At 35.8% G+C, this 21,490-nt stretch overlaps 1 protein-coding gene and 1 pseudogene across 1 annotated transcript in view; one reads left to right on the top strand and one right to left on the bottom strand.

The window, feature by feature from the left end:
• The window catches only part of SLC25A21 (solute carrier family 25 member 21), a 762,825-nt gene that overhangs the window by 98,492 nt on the left and 642,843 nt on the right, over positions 1–21,490 (top strand). The window lies entirely within an intron of this gene.
• LOC138156965 (chloride intracellular channel protein 1 pseudogene) lies at positions 17,538–18,662 on the bottom strand (annotated as a pseudogene).

The raw sequence follows: 21,490 nt of genomic DNA, 5'->3' as shown, positions 1-21,490 counted from the left end.
AGAGAGAGAGAGAGAGAGAGAGAGAGAGAGAGTTAATCCTAGATGGATTGGCGGTCCCTTTTACCTGTGGCTTGATTCTTGTTTCCCTCTAGCCTGTGGATCTTTAGCACTATACATTGCATATAGTATTTCTCTCCCTAGGTCATTGTTTCTTTCAAGAAGAATGTTTCTTCCCATAAAAAAAGGTGGGCAGAACCAGCATTTGCTGCCTTTTGTGGAATTGGAGGGTTTTGGAAGGAATCACTATCCCAGGAGTTCTTCTTAGCTGGGACCTGAGTCATAAGCCTGTGAAATTCCTTGTGTTTAATATGGATGTCATGGGATTAATTTCCAAGTACTGACTCTAATCTTAAAATCTTAAGTTTTAGAAGCATTACATCATGAATTTTTAGTTAACTCCATATCTAACATGTAATTCCTTTCTTTTATAGTTTTGGAGTTGTAGTATTTTGCAGAAAACAATTATTCCAGCATTATTGTTGGTCCCAGGATTCTGTTCACATTGCTTCTAAAAACCTAATAGAAAAGATTCAGTGTGTTAAGTGAACTTCCTGTAAAGGATGGGGTGGAGAACAGGAACAAACATTACACTGGGTGTCTTTGGATAAACTGCACTCTGTGCTTTTAGATGGAGTAGTCATATAAATGTGATCAGAGTGCTCTCAAAGTGTTGATGTAGTTCAATACTTGTCCCTGTATTGTCAAAGTAAGTAGGACAAGTTATTAAAGCTTAGAAGTTCCAGGTAAAGGAATCTGGTGATTTGTGATTAGAAGTAGGTCTGAATTCTAGAACTCATGAAGTCATGCAGAGTCAGGAGTAATCAGTCTCAGAGATAATTGCAGGTAATGGTTGAGGCAGAAATGAAAGAAACACTGAACCACCTTTTTAAATCAGTCTTTACTTATGAACAATATTGGTTTGAAGTAGCAACATTTAGAATAATTTCTAGAATGCTGTTTTTGCTCAATATACTTCTTTATGTGTAGACTTACCGGTTTCTTTTAAATAGGTTTTATCTCTTTTATTCATAGTAGTAAAGATCTTTATTTCCTTGATTAAATATTATTTTCTTCTTTATGTAACTTCTCTCTTATTCACTAGTTCTTTGGTTCTCTGAAGTCAACCCAAGAGGAATCCTTCTTTTAAGCCAATCAAGCACTTTGGTAAAATCAGTAATACTGTGACTTTTCTACTATATTTTAGATGACACGAATTCACAGAAAATCCAATAAACAGAAAAAGAGAGAAGAAAAAAGAAATCAAATTGCAGCAACAATATAGAAAAGGGATTAATAAGTCAAATTTTAAGTATTTACTGTGCTTTTCACTGTGGGCTGTGAAAGAAATGAATATGAAAACAGTTTCAATGAGTTTACTCTATCATTTGGAAAGGTCTATATTACTTTATTATTATAATGAAAAACATATTGAATATGTCTAGATATATGACATGCTCTTATTAGAAAGTTCTGCATACCTCAGAAATTATGTTTCAGTTTTCCTTCTGGAAAAATATAGCAAAATACTTGACTGTTTTTAAATGCTCTTCAAAATGATTGCCTTTGGGAAGGGAATCTCTGAAAGTAGACATAAAAGCACAGGGCACTGTTAAGGCTGGCAGATTCCTGAGGGAAAATGGTGAGAAACAATTTGGTTCCATTGCAGAAACTCAACTTAAAACATTGCATTGGTGAGTTTTTCTGTGCACAGACTATCCATGAAAATATAACAAAATGCAAAATAACTGTAAGAGTTTTGTTTTGGTCACTCAGCCATTTTAGCTATGTCATAATTAAACATATCCTGTGAGTACACATTTCACTATTTCGTTAATTTTATCCAAATTCTTTAAATACTACAAGCAGAAAATGAAAAATCAAGAAATATTTTCATGGGCCAACATAGTAAGGAATGAGTAACTCTACTCAGGCATTTCATTTCAGCTGGTTGCCTTTCAACCAGTGCTCTTAAAGATATAATGGGACCTTGAAAGGAAAACATTGACTGTTATTATTAATAATATATCACTTTTAAATTTGCAGTGAACTTTCCTTAAAGTAACTTGTCAGAGACTGTCTTTTGCTTTTCTTTGTACCATTGCCTGGCACACAGTAGGTGCTTCATAAATATTTATTGATTGGGTGAGTGCTTTCCCAATACAGAATTGGTTCCTCAGTCCCTCCCTCTGATACTAAAACTTTTCTATATGTCTGCTATTTGACATCATATATGTTACATCCATAGCTCAATTTTTCCACTTATTAAAGATTTCAGAAACAAGACAAATAAGAAACAATCTAATCCTACCAAAGCTTGAGGATATTTTAGGATATATAAGGACCATCTGTTACTAGAGGAATAATATATTGTGATGATTCCTGGTAGTAGTCTGTCCAGGTACAGAGATAGATTTTAAGATCTACTGTGACATAATCACAGAATTTTAGAGTTACAGGGGACTTTAGAGGCCACTGGTTCAACCCATACCTAAAAGGGAATGCCTCTACAACATATTAAGAAGTGATCATCCAGTTTTTGCTTGAAGAATTCCAGTGGTCAGGAACTTACTACCTCCCAAGATATCCCATTCCACTTTTGGATAGTTCTATTTGTTAGGAAATTTCTTTTTTGTTAAGTGCCTCATTTATATTAAACCTAAATCTACCTCTTCTGGTCCCTATCTTCAAAGAATGTGGAATCTATCTGGAGAGATAGAAAGTACATTGCACTTGGAGTTAGGAGAGACCAGGTTCAAAGTGCACCTTTATAATAAATGGATGACCAGGTGCAAGTTGTTTAATCTCTCTTATATTTCAATTTATATCTCTGTAAAAGAGGAATAATATAACCCTCAGTATCTACAGAGTAAGGATCAAAGATGTTGAATGAATGTAAGAGTGAATGAAAAAGCATTTTAAAGGCTTTGTGCCAAGAGATGTGCTAATATATAGATACAAAATACAAAATTATTTTCCTGATTTTTCTCACTTTACTCTGCATATATTAATACAGTTCTTCCCAATTTTCTTCCAAACTATCCCTTTTTATAATTTCTTAGGGCACAATAATATTCCACTCTATTAATATGCCATATTTTTCTAGCCCTTTAAGTGAAAACTATGCTCACTAACTGTATTTTAGATCCCATTCTCGAAAGTGTCCATTTATTATTACCAATCTCTGTGATTCAAGCAAAATTTCACTGTGTACTTATGCAAATGTCTGTAGCATCAGCAGACTCTGGACTGTACCATTTCCTTATTTGCCTTTCTTTGATGTAATATGAGAGTCTGAACATATACCCATATGTATGTATGGTACATATATGTATATGAATATGCTTATGAATTTGTGTGTATATAAGAATTCATGATGGCAGAAAGCTAAAAATTACAATAATTGTTAAAGATAGGAGGTGAGAATTACCACACACATTGTAATAAAAATGTAGACTGTTTTAAATTAAATTAGTTTCAGTCTTTGTTGAAAACAGAAGTAAATCATGTAAGGAACTAATTCATAGTGGGAGGGCCAACAAAGAATGCCAATAAAATGTATTCATAAAAATTACTACAAAAATATTTCTACCACATCTTCAGTTTTTCTTTAAATAAAAGAATGGAGGCCCTTTTCTGGGAACATTTTTAAAGTGCACAGTTTAAAGAAAAATTTTCAAATTTCTATTTTGTTTTTCTTTTTAAATATATAATTGGCTTTCATTTATTATGAGCTAATTTGTAGACAAAATCCTACTTTTCACTTGCAACAAAGACTTGACACAAAACAACAAAATATAGCCTGCTAGTCTGTGAAAAGGAAGGTCTATATTGTTCCTTAGCATCCGATGGCCAATATAGGATGATAGATTTAGAGATGGAAGGGACCTTAGAGGCCATCTAATCTAATCCCTTCATTTTATTGATGTAGAACTGAGGCCGAAGGATGTGAAGTTACTTACTCAGGGTTACATAGATAGTAATGATCAGAAGTGGGATTGAAATTCATATACTCTGACTTTAGAGTCAATGCTTTTTTCACAGTACATTACATATCCTGCTATATTATTCTTGAGCAATAATTTTTAATAGACCAATTATCATTCATTAACACTCTCTTCAATAGCAGTGCCATACAATTCATGGGTAGCTGTGTCAATCCAATCTAGACATTCTAATTTCTCTCCTTTACCTGGGGAATTCTTTTACCTGCCCAATTATTTAAGTAATGTCATTTGATGACAAAAGTTGGGAGTATATACCCAAACATCATCATTTCCCCTAATCTGTTGTGAAGAATTTAGCTAAAGCTTTTATAAAGTTACTTATGTTTTCAGTCTGTAAAACTTCTTGAAGTAATTCATTCCATAAGTTTCTACTTACTATATAAAGTAGTACTTCCTTATATTTGTCCCAATTTCCTTTTTCAAGTATACCTCAGTACTAGTAAATAAGGATTTGATGATCATAATCCCTCAATTTATATATCTTATGATTTTTATAGACTATGAGCATATCTCCACTTAGTCTTTGTCCTTTCAGATGCACATCATGAGCTTTTGAGTCTGTACATCAGCTTCCTTTTTGCTATTTAAGAATACTTCTTTGGACTTTCTTCTGCTTTATTATATACTACTTTTGAACTCTGAGTGATGACCACAAATGCAAAGAAGATTTGATGTTTTATATAAGACCAGAATGACATTATTTTATTCCTAAGACTCAGATAATTCTTACATGCAATTAAGGCAGTACAAAGCTTACAACATTTTCAGGAATCAAGATGGCAAAGGGTAGAGAGATTAATTTCAAAGGTCTTAGGAGTAGAGAAAAGAAATCAGGTTTTAAAAAATATAATGCTTTCACGAAGTCAAGGTCATCTCCTTGTAATGAAAGATCTAATGTAACAGCAAGCGGTAATTTCTGTCTTGGCAGGTCAGGATATCCTTCTTCACAAAACACCCCCCCCCACACACACACCACATGTATAACCCATCTGTCAGGTGTTTCCCTAAAAGTAAGACATAGTCTAAGGGAATGTTTCAGGTGACATGAAATGCTGGTAAATAGCATTAGCAGACTATGTTCAATAATTTTGTGCAATAATTAGGGTAGAGTAAAAGAATGTGGGGAGGCAGTTTTCTGTTTGAGTTAAGGCTTTATGCTGAACAAAAGCCTAGGAAACAAAGTACTGTTAGCACCATCAATTGTAAGTAAAGATCACAAGAGCAACATATCTGTCTCTGACAATGCTCTAATTCTATTATGTTTTAATGCATGAATTCTCATTGTCACTCAGAGGTCTGTACGGTCTGTAATTCTGTCCACCAAAATTTGTTTTGCCAGGTATTCTTTAAGGTGCTAAGTTTTATGGTGTGTGTGTGTGTGTGTGTGTGTGTGTGTGTGTATTTGCAGCCTGTGATGAAACACAGTGATGTTTCACAGTGTCTTTCATTCCCTGGCAGAATTTTTTCCATTTTCTTAATAGAGGGATTGAAGGCCAATTATCTTAAGGTAGGAGGGAACCTAATTGTGTTAGACTCCAGAAATAGCAAGTGTCACTGCCCTAGGAAGAGGACTGTCTGCTCTTTCCTTGTCCTTAAAGAGGAGGGTTGAAATTTCAGGAAGAGTGAAAAGTGTGCAGGATGACTGGAGATGCTGAGCTTGTAATCCAGTTGTAATCAGGTAAGTAGAAGTGAGGAGGAGGAAAGAAGGAGGCTGGAGAGAAAGACTAAAGGCAGGGGAGTGGCTACCATGATTGGTATTTGAATACAAATGCTAATCATTGCCACCACCCTTTGCCTACCATAGCCAGATGAAGCAGCATGAAGTTATAGCAAGAAATATGTCTGATCAGTGCTGAACTTCCCCTGATAAAGAACATATACAGATGGTAAAATATCTGCCTCCCATCTTTCCATTCAACATCTCTCTCCTCCTGTAATGGCTAGTAAGGAAGTACCTTGTTTCAGCTATTTAATTATTTAGCACCTTGTTTCAGTTCAAGTTTCTTTTGAGCCTTGCTCATGATTATATCAAGTCTTTGTTAAGAAATGGAACTTGTGAAACCCACAATGGAATGGACTTGCCAAATATAGGAACAGGAAGGATGTAAGAGGTGGGTGGGACAGGGAGGAGCTAATAACCAGATAAAAAGCTGAGCACAAGCTGAGAGAGAGTAGAAATGAGAAGGGAATACTTGTGGTGGCAGAGTTGAGAAGGAGAAAACTTGTGGTATCCTGGCACTGTGTTTGTCTCTTCTGTCTGTGTTGATTTGTATTTGTAATACTTTGTACAGAAGCCCAGGGACCTTACTGGAAGCCCTTAAAGAGGATTTTCTTATTGTCTGTTTACAGAAGTCCTGGAGGAGGGTTTTAGAGGTCCTCGGATGATTTGTGTTGACCTCTTGGACCTTGTTTGTGGGTTTCTGATGATTTCACAGGCAAATAGTGAATTGATGATGGTGCTGGCAATGTTCATGAATGTTATTTAGGCTCTGTTAAGCTTTGTCTTCCCAGAAACAGAAACTGTGAAGGACTGGACACTGTGAGCTTCAATATGGAACTGGATGAGGAGCTAGATGAAGAGCTGGATGAGGAGCTGAGGGCTGCCTACCTGTGAATCCAGGTAATGATTGGGTAGATTCATTCAGGAGCTGGACCCATGGAAGGGGAACCATGGAATCTGAGAGCCAGCCTTGAGTCAAGATGAAAAGACCTCTCCTTGGGTACTTAGTGCTGATTGAGAAGATTATGATTTACTGTGGTCTGGGGAGGGGAGGGGAGAACTTCATACTCTGTACCTTGTACCTCTTAAGGATGATTGAGTTAAGGATGATTGGAAACTAATCTCCAATCAAGAAGAAAGAAGACTCTTTTTGACTGAGAGATTAAGACAATGTAATCTAGTGGTGGAGAACTTTGACCTTTGTACTTTGTGTCCCTTAAGAAGGCTTGCTCCTTAAGTATGATTGAGTTAAGGACTTACTGAATGATATCTTTTGTTTAAAACTATGTGGCCACTTTAGTGAAACCTATGTGGCCACTTTAGTGATAAATTGTTATGTTATAACATTGTGAATTCTGTATTTTGGTTTCTGTGAATGTTTTGTCTTAGTTTATTGCTGAATAAATAGAGAGTTCACTCTACTATGTGATAAGAACCTTAAAGCTGTTCACAGTAGCAGTCCTCTGGAGAGCTGCACATGCTTGGCTTTACATCTCCCCAGGGAGAGTGCAGTGATACTCCAAAGATTTTTTTTTGTTCTTTTAAGTTTTTACATGATTTTTATTTAATTTTTAATTTTCTTGTTATGTAAAATGATTCTTTATGGTCTATTTGCTATGTTGTTTTGACAGCAGATTTAGAGAAGAGTGCTGTCAGTGATATTTACAGGCAACAGTGAATAGAATCAAATGGGATTTCTTTGTGTACGTTATCAGAGTGAAAGTTTTTTTTTTATATTTCCCCCTACTCCTAATTTCTGACCAAGAGAAAGGGGCCTGCTTTCTGACCCAATTCCATCAAGAAGATATACATAAATGGTCAGCAAGACTGTCAGTTAATCAGTTGATAACATGTCTTAAGAGCCTACCATGCCAGATACTGTGCTAACAATTGCAGATACAAAGAAAGACAAAATATAATCTCTGTCCTCTAAAAGCACATAATCTAATGGGAAAGACAATACACAAACAAGTTATAAACAGGATAAATTAGGAAATAATCAAAAAATCTTATTGAATTTGATCTTAGAATATTTTCATAAACTCCAAAGTGGGGGTAACAAACCACATGAACCTAGACCTCCTGAATCTTGCATGGATACCAACAAGTTAAAACAGTGGAGTCAGAGTGAAAAGGTTTAGTAAATAGGAGTTCACATTACACAAATTTACTCCCTTTCTTGTCTTTTCCTAGCAGAGACACTGTCCTCATCTGAGTAGGTGATGTAGGGAAGGCTAGTCAAAGGGAAAATTATTAAAAGTTGTTTCTGCCTATATGAAGGTAGATGCCATCCAAAGCAGAGAAGTGAATTTTCTACTGTACACCCCCAACCCAAGACATGGGTTAGACTTGTATTCTGAGCTCCTTAGCTGAGACAAACTGGTCCTGAATTTCCATCTATAAAGAAATCTGCATGAATCAATCATTGTTTAGACTCTTTTTTTTTTCCAACTTATTATTCTTTGAGGTCATTTTGATATCACCGTTGGAGGATCTTTTGATTTTCCTCTAGCTATTTTTAAGACTTCATCTAGCAGTAAATATCTTTGATTAAATTTTGGGTCTATTTAATATGTATTCAAGTACATTCATAAGCCATCACTGTGGAAATGAGTGAAAGGTTTTGTGATTTTAAAGGCAATTTAAATGTCACTACACTTTCAGTTGGCTTTTTAAGTTATATCAGATCATTATTGATCACCTTCTTCTTTATGATACTCTGTTTTCTCTAGGTTTTTATGACATTACTTTCTACTGTGTCTCCACCTACCTATCTGACCACTAATTCTCAGATTCCTTTGCTGAATCTCCATCCATGACAGGTCTGCTAGCTGTGGGTTTCCCATAGGACTCTCTTCTGGCATCTTTTCTTTTCTCCCTCTATGCTATTGCACTTGACAAATTTTATAGTTTCTATGGACTTGATTATCATCTTTATGTATCATTCTCAAATCTACTTTTCTAGTGTTAACCCCTTTCCTAACTGCCCAACTCTCAGGCTGATTACTGAACCAAAACCAAACTTATTATCTTATGCCTCAAACCTTCTTAACTTCTCTGTTATTGAGGAGGGTACCACTGATGGGGTGATGGGACATGGACTCGTAAAAGAAAAAGGCTATGTCTTTGAAAGCAACCCAGTTTCTGCATTTTCCCATAAATTTCAGTAGCCCAGTTCACTGGTGTGTTGCCCAAGGCATCTGGCCCAGCCCAGCCCACTTAGCACTCCTTAATCCCATCCAGATCTTTTTACTGTCTCCCTTTTTTTTGGTTATAAGTAACACCCCCATTTTTTTTTATGTCTCACCCCCATTAAATTGCAGATTCACTAGGAATCTAGCCCTCTCTATTGGCATTACAATAAGACTTACCTCTTTGATTGAAAGGTTTGAGTAAGTGAATTCTTTCCAGGTGGATGCTACCCTGTACCCTTACATTTTGGGGTCATTAGCAATCCCAAACTGCCTTAATTTTAGTGTATTGGGGATTGTATTGTATGAGGAATTGCCTGACCTCCCACTTGCCATACATAGGACTGAAACCCAATAGCATCTGAGCCTCCTAAAGTAATTGAAATCAGAGTGGGAACTTTTTTTTACTTTATTTTCTTAAATTAATTTGTTTGTTTACTTTTAGTTTACAGGATTCAATTCCACAATTCCTTGAGTTTCACATTTTGTCCCCCTCCCTCCCATCCCCACCGTGGTGGCATATAGTCAAGTATAGGATCTGTAAATACTTTCACATTATACATTAGTCAGGTTATAAAGAAAGATTGTATCAGATGGAATGAAAAATGGTAAAGAGGATATAAAACCAAACAAGAAAAGGAAAAAAGATCAGGTATTTTGCTTCCACCTGGATATAAACTCAGTTCTTTCTAGTTCTTCCTCTGGATGCACATATTTCTCTCCATCATGAGTTTTTTGGGATTGACTTATATCACTGCATTGCTGAGAAGAGTCCAGTCTACCAAAGTTGGTCATTACACATACGTTGTATCTGTAATTGTGTACAAATTTCTCCTGGTTCTACTCTTCTCACTCAGCCTCAGTTTGTATAAGCCTCTCCAGGTAAATATGAAGACCGTCTGCAACTTGTTTCTTATAGCACAATAGTATTCCATAACATGCATATACCACAACTTGTTCAGCCATTCCCCAATTGATGGGCACCTCCTTAATTTCCAATTCTTTGCCACCACAAAAAGAGCTGCTATAAACATTTTTGTACATATGGGTCTTCGTCCCACTTCTACGATCTCTTTGGGATATAACCCAGGAGTGGTATTGCTGGGACAAAGGATATGAAAGTATTTATAGCCCTTTGGGCAAAATTCCAGATTGCTCTCCAGAAAGGCTGGATCAGTTCACAACTCCACCAGCAATACATTAGTGTTCCAATTTGCCCACATCCTCTCCAGCATTTGTCATCTTAGCCAATTTGACTGGTGAGATGTGGTGCCTCAGAGTTGTTTTGATTTGCATTTCTCTAATACATAGTGATTTAGAGCATTTCTTCATGTGCTTATAGATATCTTTAATTTCTTTTTCTGAAAATTGCCTGTTCATATCCTTTGACCATTTATCAATTGGGGAATGACTTGTATTCTTATAAATTTGACTCAATTCTCTGTATCTTTTAGAAATGAGTCCTTTGTCAGAGAAATAGGTTGCAAAGATTCTTTCCCAATTTCCCACCTCCCTCTTAATCTTAGTTACATTGGCTTTGTTTGTACAGAAGCATTCAATTTAATGTAATCAAAATTATCCATTTTACATTTTGTAATGTTCTCTAATTCTTGTTTAGTCATAAAGTCTTTCCCTCTCCACAAGTTTGACAGGTAAACTATTCCTTGTTTTCTGAGACTGCTTACAGTATCAACCTTTATACCTAGATCATGCACCCATTTAGACTTGATTTTGGTATATGGTGTTAGATAATGGTCTATGCCCAGTTTCTGCCATACTGTATTCCAGTTTTCCCAGCAGTTTTTGTCAAATAGTTAGTTCTTATCCCAAAAACCAGGGTCTTGAGGTTTATCAAACAATAGATTACTATAGTTATTGCCTTCTGAATCTTGTGTGACTAATCTATTCTATTGATCCACTCCTCTATTCCTCAGCCATTACCAAGTAGTTTTGATGACTGCTGCTTTATAATACAGATTGAAATCTGGTATAGCTAGTCCACCTTCCCTAGAATTTCTTTTCATTAATTCCCTTGATATTCTGGACTGTTTATTCTTCCAAATGAATTTTGTTACTATTTTTTCTAGCTCTATAAAGTATTTTTTGGTAAATTAATTGGTATGACACTAAATATATAATTTAATTTAGGTAAAATTGTCATTTTTATTATATTAGCTCGACCAAGCCACAAGCAACTGATATTTTTCCAATTAGTTATATATGACTTTATTTGTGTGAAAAGTGTTTTGTAGTTGTGGTCATATAGGTCCTGGGTTTATTTTGGCAGGTAGATTCCCAAATATTTTATAATGTCTTCAGTAACTTTAAATAGGTTTTCTCTTTCTATCTCTTGCTGTTGAATTTCATTGGAAATATATAGGAATGCCAAGAATTTATGTGGGTTTATTTTATATCCTGCAACTTTGCCAAATTTATTTATTGTCTCAAGTAGTTTTTTACTTGATTCTCTAGGATTCTCTAAGTATATCATCATATCATCTGCAAAGAGTGATAGCTTGGTCTCTTCTTTTCAAAATTTGATTCCTTTGATTTCTTTTTCTTCTCTAATTGCTACTGCTAACATTTTAGTACCAGATTAAATAAGAGGGGTGATAGTGGACACTCTTGTTTCACCCCTGATCTTATGGGAAATGCTTCTAGCTTCTCCCCATTACATATAATACTTGCTTATGGCTTTAAGTAGATGCTACCTATTATTTTAAGGAAGGCTCCATTTATTCCTATACTTTCTAATGTTGTTTTTTTTTTTTTTTGCAATTGGGGTTTAGTAACTTGCCCAAGGTTACACGACTAGTATTTTTGTAAGTGTCTCAGGCCGGAACCGAACTCGGGTCCTGCTGACTCCAGGGCCAGAGCTTTACTCACTGTGCCACCTAGCCGCCCCTCTAATGTTTTTAATAAGAATGGATGTCGTATTTTGTAAAAAGCCTTTTATGTATCCATTGAGATGATAATGTGGTTTCTGCTAGTTTTATTGTTGATATTATCAATTATACTGATGGTTTTCCTAATATTAAACCATCCTTGCATTCCTGGAATAAATCCTACCTGATCAAAGTGTATTCTTGAGATAAGTTGCTGTAGTCTTTTTGCTAGTATTTTATTTAGAATTTTTGCATCTATATTCATGAGGGAGATTGGTCTATAATTTTCTTTCTCTGTTTTATCTCTTCCTGATTTAGGTATCAGTACCATATTTGTGTCATAAAAAGGATTTGGTAGGACTCCTTCTCCACTAATTTTCCCAAATAGTTTGTAGAGTATTGGAATCAATTGTTCTTTAAATGTTTGATAGAATTCACTAGTAAATCCATCTGGCCCTGGAGATTTTTTCCTAGGCAGTTGACTAATGGCTTGTTCAATTTCTTTTTCTGAGATGGGGTTATTTAAGTAATTTACTTCTTCTCCAGTTAATCTGGGCAACTTGTATTTTTGTAAATATTCATCCATTTCCCTAAGATTGTCAAATTTATGTGCTTTGATTTCCTCTTCATTGGAGGCAGATTCACCCTTTTCATTTTTGATACTCATAAATTGGTTTTCTTCTTTCTTTTTTGTCATATTGACTAAGGGTCTATCAATTTTGTTGTTATTTTCATAAAACCAACTCTTAGTTTTATTTATTAATTCAATAGTTTTCTTAATTTCAATTTTATTAATGTCTCCTTTGGTTTTCAATATTTCTAATTTAGCATTTAATTGGGGATATTGAATTTGTTCTTTTTCTAGGGTTTTCAGTTCCATGCCCAATTCCTTGAGCTCCCTTTTCTCTAATTTAATCATGTATGCTCTCAGGGATATAAAACTTCCCCTAAGAACTGCCTTTAATGCACCCCACAAATTTTGGTATGTTGTCTCATTATTATCATTCTCTTGAATGAAATTACTGATTCTTTCTATAATTTCTTGTTTGACCCACTCATTCTTTAGGATTAAGTTGTTTAATTTCCAATTAGTTCTTATAAATATCTATCCATGGCCCTTTATTGCATATGATTTTTATTGCATTATGATCTTAGAAGGATGCATTTAATATTTCTGCATTACTGCATAGAATTTTAGTCTGTCTTTCCATGGCCCTTTATTGCATATAATTTTTATTGCATTATGATCTGAGAAGGATGCATTTAATATTTCTGCCTTACTGCATAGAATTGTGAGGTTTTTATGCCCTAGAATGTGGTCAATTTTTGAGTATGTGCCATGAACTGCTGAGAAGAAAGTATATTCCTTTTTATCCTCATTCAGTTTTCTCCAGAGATCTATCATACCTAACCTCTCTAAAATCCTGTTCACCTCCTTAACTTCTTTCTTGTTTATTTTGAGGTTGGATTTATCAAGTTCAGAGAGGGGGAGATTAAGGTCTCCCATTAGAATAGTTTTACTATCTATTTCTTCCTCTAATTCCTTTACCTTCTCCTCTAGGAATTTGGATGCTATACCACTTGGTGCATATATGTTAAGTAATGATATTGCTTCATTCTCGATGGTGCCTTTTAATAGGATATAGTTTCCTTCCTTATCTCTTTTAATTAGGTCAATTTTTGCTTTTGCTTCATCTGAGATAAGGATTTCTACCCCTGCTTTTTTCACTTTAGCTGAAGCATGATATATTTTACTCCAGCCTTTTACCTTCACCCTGTGTATATCCCTCTGTTTCAGATATGTTTCTTGTAAACAGCATATTGTAGGATTATCTGCTGTCAGTCTCTATTTTATGGGAGAGTTCATTCCATTCATATTTACAGTTATGATAGTTATCTGTTTCTTTCCCTCTATCCTATTCCCACTCCTGTTAATGTTCATATTTTCCCCCTTCTCCTTTCTCCCCTTAATAATTTTCCTTTTGACCACTGCCTCCCTCAGTATTCCCTTATCAGTTCCCCTCCCTTTTCCTTTCCTTTCCCCTTATTTCTTCCCTCCCTATTAACCCCCCCCCCCCATATTGTACCCCTTTCCCCCTCCTACTGCCTGTAGGATATTTTTATACTTAATGAAGTATGTTATTTCTTCTTCTCACCAAGAGTTCCAGGAACAAATCTCATGAGAAGCTCCTCTCCCTACCCTCTTTCCCTCTAAAATGATACTTTTTCTGTTTCTTCTCCATAGAGTCCCTTGTTGAACTGGTTGTCATTCCCTCCTTGCACCAGAACCAATGAGGAAAAAGCTCATATGATTCCCATCTCCCTCCCTTATTTTCCTCTGCTATACTGTTTTTATGCCTCTTTGTGTGGTATAATTTACCCTTTTCCACTTCATTCATTCCCTTTCTTCCACTGCAGTCCCTTTGTAGCCCTTAATAAGATTTTTTTAATCTTCATTTTGCGTATTTTATACTCATACCCTCTACTTTTCTATAACCAGTTTGCTCTTATCAAATAGCAGTGTGTGTGTGTGTTTTCCTTATTTACCTTTCTACATCACTGTTGCATCTCGTAATTGGAGGCTGAATTTTCCATTGAGTTCTGGCTTTTTCATCAGGAAGGTCTGGAACTCTGTTATATCATTGAATGACCATCTCTTTGCCTGGAAGAATATGCTCAGTCTTGCTGGGTATGCGATCCTTGGTTGTAACCCTAGCTCTTTTGCCTTCTGGAAAATTGTATTCCACTGCCTCATATCTTTCAGTGTAGAGGCTGCTAAATCCTGTGCGATTCTCACTGTGGACCCTCTATATTTAAATTTTTTCTTTCTGGCTGCTTGAAGTATTTTCTCTTTTATCTGGTAGTTCTGGAGTTTGGCCACAACATTTCGAGGACTTTTCACTTTGGGATCTCTTTCAGCAGGTGTCTGGTGGATTCTCTCGATTTCTATTTTACCCTCAGGTTCTAGTATCTCAGGGCAGTTTTCCTTAATGAGCTCTTGGAGAATGTTTTCCAGGCTCATTTTTTTCATCATGATTTTCTGGTAGGCCTATGATTCTCAGATCATCTCTCCTGGATCTGTTTTCCAGGTCAGTTATTTTTTTCTTTGAGGTATTTTACCTCTTTTTCTAATTTTTCATTCTTGTTTTGTTTGACTAATTCTGGTTCCTCATAGAGTTATTTGTTTCAATTTGGTTGATCCTAGTTTTTAGGAAATCATTTTCCTTGGTTAATTTTTGGAGCTCCTTTTCCATATCATACACTTTTCTTTTTAGAGAGATGATTTCTTCATTGTAATGTTTTTCTAATTCTGCTATTTTGGTTTTGAGAGAATTATTCATTTTGTCTTCTATCTCTCTCATTCGGTTTTCAAAGTTCTTTTTGATCTCATCTAGGAGAGCTTTCTGTGCTTGGGACCCATTCCCTGTTGACGTTTCAGCTTTAATTATACCAATACCAGCTTGCTATAGATGAAAATTTGGTTGATCATAACTTCCCTGATTTGTCTATTTGTAAGTTGGGAGTTTCAGAATAGTGCAACTCTAGTTTAGTATGCAGACAAAAGTGAAAGGGCAGGGAGCAGGAAAGATTAACTCTCCCTGGCTAGGGGCTGAAGAGCTAAATGCAAGAGAATCACATTGATACTGATTTCCTACTTTTATAAATCTGAGCTTTCCCCTGGGAGTTAAAAATAGCAGTTGAATTATCTAAGAGTAAGGAGGGCTGGGCTTTATTAATAGTTTTCTTACATGAATACACCGGTAAATCTGTCTGTAGGGACAGAGTCTCCCATAGGAATTACAGAATAAGTTAGGTCTGGTGGCAGAAGAAGGGGAGTGTGTAACTACATTATACTGGTGACACTGACATTCCAAAAATGGGAATCTAGGGGTGGAGGGGAGAGACACACACACACACACACACACACACACACACACAGAGAAAGAGAGAGAGAGAGACAGACAGACAGACAGACAGACAGACAGACAGACAGAGAGACAGAGAGACAGAGACAGAGACAGAGACAGAGAGAGAGTTTTATTCCTTCCTATTGCAGAGACTCAACAGGTAACCTTTTCTCATCTCGAACAAACAATATTCTGAGACGCCCTGCTATGAAATTTCAGACATTTGTGTTAAGTGAAGATTTTCAGTGACCTGAGGTTGTTCAACCCTCTTCACATTTTAGGTGCTCCTTGATTTCATTTTATTCAGTCACAGCTTAAGGATAAAGTTATTTCTTATGATTGTCTTGTGTTAGACTCCAATATATTTATATAATATATCCAATATATTCTTGTGATGTGGAGGTGAGGGTACTATAAAGCAGTAAACTCCCCTCCCCCATCTATTCCTGAAATATTTATTTCTAATTCAGATTTGACATATAATAGTATTTGCTTAATAAATGTTTATTTATTTATTGATATAATGAAAATATTTACGCCTCCATTCTATTTCATGTACTCTCTTGGTATGCCAACTCTTAATTATCAGGACAATTTGCATTGAATCATTTCCAACAAGTGGAATATGAGTATCTATGATTTGTTCTGGTATATGTTGGCTTCTTGTGGTACCAGAACATGAATGAGCATCACTTGGTCTGTTCTTCTACATTTCAAACTGATCTTCTCTGTGGTTTTGAGTTGGGCTGGCATGTATTGTTGTGCCAATCTAATTCTTTGACTCTTAGGAATCACATTGATTGGTCCACTAATTTTATCTGTCATATCACCAAAACCCTATAGTTTCTGGTTAGTGCCAGTCTTTCATATCAATCAAAGGTCTTGAGCTGCAGGAACTCTTTGATGCCTATCATCCTGATATACATCATTCTTCTCTGTCAAATTCCTCCAGTCCCTCAAAGCATTGATGAAGGGTTGGACTTTGTAGTGTTATTATTATTAGTAGTAGTATTACTGTTCATATATTTCATATATAGTATTTAAAATTTGTGAAACACTTTCTTCATAAAAGGCCTGTAATAAAAAAATTAGATATAGTAAATTTAGACCTAAATGTCAAATAAAAACTTAAAATATTATGAAGCCTATTAAGATAATAATTCACTTTCACAGGGAAAGAGAAGTTAAAAAACCCCTTTATCCCCTGAGAGATGTAAAAATCACTTAGGAAATGATGAATGGAAAAGTTTTCTAAATATTTTTGGGGAAAGGGATTGTTTTATTTTTCCCCTTTTGTGATGGTTTTTAGAAGTGTCTTTAATTTTTGTTGATTCTATGGTTAAATCTAACTTACATGTAGATCAATATTTTTAGAAGTTCATATGAAAGAAACAGAAATCTGAGAAGTTCTGAAGTTGTGATGGCCATGGATGAGTAATTTCCTCTTGTGTGAAAAAATAAATTATCCACCATCATTGTGTTGGCTTCAGACTTGTAGTATGTCTTTAATTGGAGGTCAGTGCTCCATATAAACTACAATGTCATAAGGATGGATGTATAAGGTTGTATAAGGTGTATAAAGCAATTCTGTCATGTGTATATGCTTCCCCTCTAATGTTCTAAATGGAAAAAACAGTAAACACATTTTATAAACATGAAGATATGTTTTCACGAAAGTAGGAATTTATGCAATTTTGTAGAAAAGTATATAATTTGATTCTGGTTAAAATAAACTGCTATGTTTAGTACAAGTTATTTCCATGATTTCATATGTGCAGTAGTTAATAAATAAATATTTGTGGAATGATCTGTGTAAATAAACAAATTACTTTTTTAAAATATTTTAACTGTTTTATTATTGAAATATTTTCATCCTATCCCTTTCAAAAAAAACCCCACCCATTCTCCTCCCCATCTTGCCCCCCAACAACCTTCCCTGCCCTTCTGTACTTTATTTCAAAATTCTGTGCTCAGTGACCATCCTGAGATGTGTTCATTGGGCAGCCTTATCAAGCCATTTGTGAAAGAAGTAGCAAAGTAAAGGAAGAAAGAAGCTCTGTCCATGGTGACTGTAGGGCTTTGGCTACTAGCTCATAGGCCAGCTCTATCTCCTCAGCATCTGGACAGGTAGAGGCAAATTCTTCTCTGGCATAAGTATTGCACAGGTATCTTTGCACCCCTTGAAACACCTGTGGGATAGAAAATCCCCAATAAGTTTTGCATACAACCTGTACAATGTGGAGTTTGGGCAGTAGGTTGCAATCAGCCAATGTAAGCTCATCACCATCTAGAAACTTTCTGTGGGTGACACCTTCATCTTCTGCACTTGTGTCATCAATCTCTTTGGGAAGTGGTGATGTCAGATAGTTGTTAAGAACCTTCAGGGCTTTTAACAGCCCCTTCTCCAAGTTGGCATTGAGTGCTGGGTTTGAATTCTTGATGTAGGCAGAAAATTTGGCGAAGACATCTAGGCCATCTGAGTTGGATTCTGGGTTCTTAGCTGCCAACTAGGGGTACCTAGGGGGGACTCAGCACCTCCTCTAGAAACTCTTCAATATTATTAGTGTCTGTGTGTACTTCAGTGCCATACAGTAAAAATGGGAGTTGACGTCCAGGACACAACTTCTGTACTGTCTCTGTTCTCCTCTTGGTGTCTACAGTGGTGACATTGAAGGTAACACCCTTAAGCCAGAGTACCATGAAAAAGTCTTTGGGAGAAGGGGCAGTTCCCAATCTTGGCACCATCACTTCCAGCCTTGATGAACAACTCGACCTGTGCCTGCTCTTCAGCCATGGCTGCAACTGGGACCAGGAAGCAGCAGGCTCTGGGGGAACTGGGAGGGGCTGGGGTTGGAGGGAAGGTGGATTGTGAAGATTGGGGAGTTTTTCCACCAAATGTCATGGGACTCCCCCTCTTAGCTCACCAGGAAGGACACACATATATATACGCACACACAAACACAAATACACACACTTAGCTTGGTCCACATCTTCCCCCACAACCCCACCCCCATTTACCCCCAGCTCCTCCTCTACCTGTTCCCCCCACCCAGGCTAGAGCAACAAATTACATTTTTTTCCACAAGAAGAATGTTTTCCCAATATATGTAATTTATTTTACTAAATATTTTTATTATTTCATTAAATATTTCATAATTACATATAAAACATTTTAAACATTTATTTAAAAAAATTTAGTCCCAAATTCTCTGCCTCCTTCCTGCTCCTTTCCACTCCTTCAGAAAGTAAGCAATTTCATATTGATTATACATGTGAAGTCATGCAAAACATAATATGCTTAGCCATGTTTCAAAAGAAAACAGACAAAAATACCCTAAGAAGATAAAGAAAGTAAAACAAAAATGCTTCAATGTGCATTCAGAGTTCACCAGTTCTCTCTTTGGAGATGAATAGTATTTTTTTCATCAAGGATATCTTTGGAAATTGTCTTGGATCATTGTCTTGATGAAGTAGCTAAGTCTTTCACAGTTTATTATTCTTAAAAGATTTCTTTTACTGTGTACCATTTTCTGGTTCTCACTTTTCTTTGTGTCAGTTCAAAGAAATCTTTTTGGGATTTTCTGAAACCATCCTGCTTATTATTTCTTGTAGTAGTCCATGACAATCATAAACCACAACTTGTTCAGCCATTTCCCAACCAATAGACATTGCCTCAATTATCAAGTCTTTGCCACCACAAATGATCTTTTGTAAATATTCTAATACAAATAAGTCCATTCTCTTTTTCTTTGATTTCTCTGAGATACAGTCCTAGTAGTGGTATTGCTGGGTCAAATGGTATGCAGAGTTTTATAGCCCTTTGGGTATAATTCCAAATTATTCCCCAGAATGGTTGGACTATTTCACAGCTCTGCCTACACTGCTTTACTGTGCCAATTTTTGTCAATTCCCTTTTCTGTCATGTTATCCAATCTGATAGGTATGAGGTGACATCTCAGAATTATTTTAATTTCTATTTATTTAATCATTAAGCATTTTTTGTATGACTATTCATAGCTTTGATTCCTTCTTCTGAAAACTGCTGGTTGATATCATTTGATCATTTATCAATTGGGGAATAGCTCTTATTTACATAGATTTGGCTCATTTCCCTGTATATTTAAGAAATGAGGTCTTTATCAGAGAAATTTGCTGTAAATTCCACCCCCATTTCCTATTTTCTTTCTAATTTGGGCTGCATTAGTTTTGTTTGTGCAAAACCTTTGAAATTTAATATAATCAAAATTATCCATTTTACTTCCCATGATATTCTCTATCTTATTTCACAGTTGCATGTAACATGCGTTAACATTTGTTTTTTGAAACTTTGAGTTCCGGAGTCTTTCCCTTCTTCCCTTCTCACCCACCCCCACTGGCAAGAAAAGCAATTCAACATAGGTTGTACATGTGTAGTTGTGTAAAACATTTCCATAGTAGTTATATTGTGAAAAACTAACTATATTTCCCTCCATCCTATCCTGCCCCCACTTATTCTATTTTCTATTTTGACCCTGTCTCTTTTCAAAGTGTTTGCTTCTATCTACCCTCTCTCCCAATCGGCCCTCCCTTCTGTCACATCCCCCCTTTATCCCCTTCCCCCCTATTTTCCTATAGGGTAAGATACCCAATTGAATATGCATGTTATTCCCTCTTTAAGCCAAATTCAATGAGAATAAGGTTGACCCATTCCCTTTCACCTTCCTGCTCTTCCCCTACATTGTAATAGTGTTCTCTTTCCTCTTTTATATGAGATAATTTACCCTAATCTATCTCTCCCTTTTTCCTTCTCCCAATATATTCCTCTCTCACCTCTTAATTTTATTTTTAAGATATCATCCCTTCATATTCAATGTATCCTGTGCCCTGTCTGTGTATACATGTACACACATATGCACACACTCACACATATATTTGTACACACATACACCCTCCTATACATACTTATATGTATGTACACATATATACATATATATTCCCTTCAACTATCCTCATATTGAAAAAGTCTCATGAGTTACAATTATCATTTTTCCATATAGTAATGTAAATAGTTCAACTTTAATAAATTCCTTGTGATTTCTTTTTCCTGTTTACCTTCTTATGATTCTATTGCTTCTTGTATTTAAAAGTCAAATTTTCTGTTCAGTTCTGTTTTTTTTTTATCAAGAATGCCTGAAAATCCTTTATTTCATTGAACAACCATATTTTCCCCTGAAGCATTATACTCAGTTTTGCTGGATAAATGATTCTTGATTTTAATCCTAGCTCCTTTGACCTCCAGAACATCATATTCCAAGCCCTTCGATTCCTTAATGTAGAAGCTGCTAGATCTTGTGTTATCCTGATTGTGTTTCCACAATAGTAAAATTGTTCCTTGACCTGGGAACTCCAGAATTTGGCTGATATTACTAGAAGTTTTCTTTTTGGGATTTTTTTTTTTTGCTTTTTGGAGGGCAATTGAGGTTAAGTCACCTGCCCAAAGTCACACGGCTAGTAAGTGTATCAAGTGTCTGAGGCCAGATTTGAACTGAGGTCCTCCTGTCTCCAGGGCCGGTGCTCTATTCACTGCACCACTTAGCCACCCCGTTTTGGGATCTTTTTCAAGAGGTGATCAGTGAATTCTTTCAATTTCTATTTTCCCTCTGGTTCTAGAATATCAAGGCAATTTTCCTGGAGGATTTCTTTAAGAATGATTTCTAAGTTCTTTTTTTGGGCTTTTAGGTAGTCCAATAATTTTTAAATTATGTCTCCTGGATCTATTTTCCAGGTCAGTTGTTTTTCCAAT

Source organism: Petaurus breviceps, unplaced genomic scaffold, assembly GCF_028583685.1.
Source record: "Petaurus breviceps papuanus isolate PSGF00001 unplaced genomic scaffold, PetGlider_PUasm1.0 164, whole genome shotgun sequence".
Taxonomy (NCBI): Eukaryota; Metazoa; Chordata; class Mammalia; order Diprotodontia; family Petauridae; genus Petaurus; species Petaurus breviceps.
Note: the sequence above shows the minus strand (reverse complement) of the source record. Positions and strands in the feature narration are given on the sequence as shown.